The following is a 5,408-nucleotide window of genomic DNA, read 5'->3' on the forward strand; positions in this document are numbered from 1 at the left end:
ACATATTTAATCAATCTTTGTGTTTCAGAGAAACCAGCCCCCCCTCCCCCTGAAACCGCTGGACCTACTTCTCTGTCTAAATATGTGCTGCCATCTATTGCCTGTGTCTGGGTTGTGGTTTTCCTTCTGCTGTTAGTTCTACTGGTGAGACGAAGATGGAAGAGGAAACCTGACAGTAAGAGATTCACACATGGTAAGGTTTAGTTTTATTTTATATATTAATATCAAAGTTGATTTTCCACTCTGTTTAACTTTGTGTTTTTTTTAATCTAAGCTACATTTGCAGAAATGTTAAAACTTTAGATCTTTTGGTTTATTATTGAAGAAATAGAAATAGGAGAGAACAGCATCACTGCCCAGAGTGTCCCAGATGTTGCTGGAAGACATGCAGGAGTCCGAAGCCAGATCAGGCAAACAGATCAGTCCAGGAAGGCCTCAGAGGTCCAGGAGTCAAAAGACAGTTCAGGCAAATCGTTCAGATGTGAACAGGCAGGCTCAGTGGTTGTGAGGCAGAACAGATCAGGATCAGGAAATCAGAAACACCAAAGAACTCTAAAAACCCTCTCACCACTGGCTAAAGAGAACAAGATAATCTGGCCCTGATGACTGGAAGCAAGTAGCTTAAATAGAGGCAGAAGCAGGTGGATCAGATGAGCAGTAATTAAGCCAGTGCAGAGATCATGACAGTTGGTTATAAGAAAGGAAACTGAGGGAATTTCTAAACCTTTAAAGCACATCTGAAGATTCTCATTTCAAATATTTTTGAACAAAGTAATTATTTATCCTGCAGTTTAAACAACATTAAGCAGTTTTTGTCTCTCAAGGACAGGTTACCATAGCAACTAATAAAACCAAACTACACAAAATTTACTTATACTGAATTCAGTTTATTTCTATAGCACCAATTCACAACCTGTCATCTGAAGCTACTTTACAGACAATTCAACCAATTTAAGATCTACAGAATAAAATCAGCAGCATTTTATAAAAATCAAAATGATTACAGTAAATCTTTGGATTATTTGTGGACATGACTGTGACATTAAGACATTAAACACGACAGAGCAAAGAATGAATTACATTCCTAATAAATTTTGATTATATATTATTGATAAAACATGTCTTCCAAAAACAGGAGGAATTAAAGGAAAATTAAAAAGTACAATAATGTTAAAGAGAAAAAAAAGGTTTCTACAAAAGAATGAAAATCAGTGAGGACCCAGGTTAACATATTGGAGCGTCTGTGTCTGCAGGCTGTGGTTGTTCTGTTTAACAGACTAGCAGCTCTGTGGTCGTCCACTTTGCTGTTTATCATCAAAACAACCAGTCTACTAACAAAATGGCCGCTCATCCACATCTAGAAACCTACTGCTCCTTTCATCCTTTAATTCATTTCTTTTTAATGTTGCATATTTATACCAGATGTCTGTATTCTGTGGACGCTTCAAAATAAAATGTTTGTTTTTGATTCCTGCTAAAAAAAATTCTGGTTCTGATTCTAAAAGAAAAGAAGAAAACAATTCAGAGCTTTAAGGAGTTTTAGGATCTGAATGAATTGAATAAAAGAAGCTGAAACATTTCAGTTCCTCCTGATCTGAGCTTCCCTGTTAAATGTAGAGCAGAAAGTTTTCATCAATCTGTTCATCAGAGTTTGGAGCCACTCTGTTTGCTTCCCTGCTAACAATCATTACGCAACATTTTCTATGCTTTGTTCAAACGTCATGGAGAGCAAAGAGGAGCAGAAACTTTATTCCTTGTTTGGGAGCAGAAACTTTGGAAATAAAGCTGCTTCTGATTCTGACCATAAACCAATGAGTTCAATAGTTCCAGAAGCAGAACCTGTCATTTTTTAAGAGGTCTGACCCAAAATGCAGAGAACCAGTCAGAGAGCAAGGCAAAAGGTTAAACAGGTTTATTGAGGTAAGGGTTGAATCTGGAACTCAGAGAGCTGGTGAACAGGAACTAGACAGTCTGGAGAGGATATCACAAAGATTAGTTCAGGGACTGTTGGAATCTTGGATGCAGCAAGGTTAATGCTAGTGAGGGACTCACGCCTGGGGGGGTTCTTCTCTCACTTTGAAATCCAGTCTGTGTGGGTTGATCCAGAGAAGAGGGGACTCATTGGAGAGTGGACATGTAGACATTCGTTAGACCTGGAGGAGCAATAGAGCGGACTGCCTCTTGGAATTCCTGGAGAACTTGAATGAGGCGTGTGGAGGTTAATCCCCTGCTCAGTGTGAAACACAAAACAGTCCTTCCAGGGGGAGAAAGCCAAACATCCAGTATGCAGGATGACTTCCTGCAAAACAAAGACTCAGTTAGAGTCAGCTAAACTCGGCATGGCTAGAGTACCCCAAAACTGGCAAACACTCTGGAGCCGAGATAGTGACAGTCTAACCTGACTCCGCCAGATGGATTTACTCCGCATATCCATCTGGGAATCTTCCGTTGAAGTTATTTTGGGAAGGGACGAAAATACTGGTTAGCTGATTGGCCTATGTTGGTGATAGACGGGCCAAATAAACCAATCAGATCAACGAAGCATATGACGTACTAACAGAGCGACGACGAAGAGGAGCCAATTGATAGATCAAACTCTTGCTGAAACCAGTCGGGAGAAGAGCAAAAACATCTTTTCCTCTGAGAAAGGCCTCCAGAGCAGTGTTTTGCTCTTCTTTCGGTAAAGAAATACTGTGTAATTCCGATAAAACTTGCTCGATAGCCACGCTAACGGTAGTTTCATCGGCTGAAGCCGCCATGTTCTTTAGACTGAACTGTCGCGCTTCTCGTTGCGTCACACCTCAACCCGCCTCAAAGCCAACGCTGATTGGACGTTCGTTTGGTGAACGGCTCCAAATTTTCTTCAACGGAGAGTCTCCAGACTGATCTGCGAGTGAAATCTTGAAAGCTCGCGAGATCAGGATGGTCTCACAAGGCTAGTGACAGTCCACTGCTTAAGTACTCCTCCCGATAATGATCCAACAAGGCGCAGGTGTGCAGAGAGGACCAATGAGGACAGGGCGCTACCTGATGGTGGTGGGAGAGACAAACACAAACAACAGACCACACAAACTGGATTCCTGACAGTACCCCCCCACCTCAATGACTGCCACCTGGCAGTCCAGCAAAGCCGGAGGGTCGGGGGCGAGGCAGAGTCTCAGAAGGCCGACCGGGGGGGGCGGCGGCGAAGCAGTCTCTGGAGGGGCGGCGGTGAAGCACAGTCCCTGGGGGCTGGCCGTGGGGCTGGCGGCGAAGCAAAGTCTCTGGGGGCCGGCCGTGATACAACGGCGACCTTGGGAACCGCCCACTGCTATAATGGAACATCTTTGGAAGAGGCCGCCAACTGAGGCACAGCAACAACCTAGGAGTGGGCGAGAAGCACCCGCTGAGGACTCTTGGGGGCTGACTTCAACCGGGCTTAAACTCTGAAGCCTCTTCATTGGTGTGATCATGGGTCTCTGGACAGCACAGAGCAGGCTCAGGGGTCTCCGGAAGGCACAGAGCGGGCTCAGGGGTCTCCAGATGGCACAGAGTGGGCTCAGAGGTCTCTGGACGGCACAGAGCAGGCTCATCCCTAACTGCCCTATTCTTCTCCTCAGTGGGTCTCACCTGTCCACTCTCGAGGATGAAGCTGAGGAAACCTATTTCCTTGGTTCGGGCTTGAGTCGGGTTGTCCAGACAGATAAATAGCCTGATTAGATCCTCCCACGTTTCAGGATCATCAAAGATGGCTAGTTTGTCCTTTATGGGGTCACTGAGAGCGTTAAAGAGACAAAACTGAGAGCAGCGTTATTCCAGCCAGAAGCAGCAGCCTTATCTGGATCCTAGTTAAAAGTCTGCTTAATTTCAAAAAGAAACTCCTCAAAAGTGCAGCCATAGTCAGAGAAAGAAGAAAATCTCACCCCTGCCCAGTCCAGAGCTCGGTCAGTGAGATGAGCAATAATATAGGATATCTTAGTAGAATCCAAAGAAAATGTACTTGGAGCATGGTTGAACTGCGTAAAATATTGCATGAGGAAACCCCGGCACTTCTTGGGGTTCCCGTCGAACCTGGGCGGACTGGGCAGTTGACACTCAGAAAAAAGGGGAAGAAAAGCTGCAAGGTTAGCTTGAGGCGGGGCTAGCTCACCGGCTGGGCCCCGAGGCCTGGAGAGAGAAATGGAGAGCACTAGTTAAATCATTCACATGACGGTTTAACTCAGTTTGCTGGTTTACTAATTCAACCAAGGAGTTATGTCTGATTAAGGCTGTTTGTTGTTGGTTGATGGCTCTTTGAATGGCCTCTGCTGGGTCAACGGTTTGGCCAGAGTGTTTAATAAAAAAAAAAAACAGTCAGACTCGTTGGACTTCGGGGAGAACTTGAACGAAATGTGTGGAGGTTAATTCTCTGCTCAGTGTGAAACACAAAACAATCCTTCCAGGGGGAGAAGCCCAAACATCGAGTATGCAGGATGACTTCCTGCCAAAAGGCAAAGACAAAAACACAGTTAGACTCAGCAAAACAAAGACTCTGGTAGAGTCAGCTAAACTCAGCTTGGCTAGAGTACCCCAAAACTGGCAAACACTCTGGAGCCGAGGTAGTGACAGTCCACTGCTTAAGTACTTCTCCCGATAATGATCCAAAGAGACGCAGGTGTTCAGAGAGGACCAACAAGGACAGGGCACCACCTGGTGGTGGAGGGAGAGACAAACACAAACCACAGACCACACAAACTAAATTCCATACAAAACCAAAACAAATTGTCCATCATTTCTGTCTCCCATTCAGCTGCTTTAAAGCACATTAAACACTAAAAGCTGCTGTGTTCAGAAGAAACTGATCTGTAACCTGGTGCTGGGTCACATTTGGACCGAGCCCACCCTGGGCTGGTTCTCCTCAGCAGGGTTGGATATGGGTCTGACCCAGTTAGATCTCCTCTCATCTCTCTGTTGTTCATCTCTCAGCATTAACAGTGTTTCTGTCATTGTGTTTTTCTTCTGTCAGATGGGATGGAAACCTTCTCTCAGTTCCTCAGGACAGAGTTCAGGGAGGAAGACATCAAGTTCTGGTCAGTCTGTGAATACAGAACCACTGATCCAGGAACAGAGCTGCTGTCCAAAGACAGATCTTTTTCTACAGCCTTGATGGAAGCAGAGGCCTCCAAGCAGGTAGGAGGGGACATGTTCATGTCTGCAGAGCTGCAGGGAAGTTTTATTAATAGAACATAGTTCAGTAAGAAAACTATTAAACGTGCTGAACATGAAAAATGAAAGATAATAGAAAAAGTATAATCATAATATATTCAGTGCAATTAATAATTTTAATAAAAAATCATATAAAATAAACAATCTTTTCAATAAAAAAAATTGCTCCTTCAATTAAGCGACATATTAGCACAGAATCATGTATTATTATGGTTTCTACACAC

General features: G+C 44.1%; 1 long non-coding RNA gene across 1 annotated transcript; it reads left to right on the plus strand.

Annotated features, from left to right (window-relative positions):
* The first annotated feature begins 45 nt into the window (after positions 1 to 45).
* On the plus strand, positions 46 to 5,221 carry LOC107101499. The gene is made up of 2 exons (XR_001482080.1): positions 46 to 175; positions 4,985 to 5,221. It is a non-coding gene; the product is annotated as an uncharacterized LOC107101499 (long non-coding RNA).
* The last annotated feature ends 187 nt before the right edge of the window (positions 5,222 to 5,408 follow it).

This window comes from Cyprinodon variegatus, unplaced genomic scaffold, assembly GCF_000732505.1.
Source record: "Cyprinodon variegatus isolate N-32 unplaced genomic scaffold, C_variegatus-1.0 Scaffold1104, whole genome shotgun sequence".
NCBI lineage: Eukaryota > Metazoa > Chordata > Actinopteri > Cyprinodontiformes > Cyprinodontidae > Cyprinodon > Cyprinodon variegatus.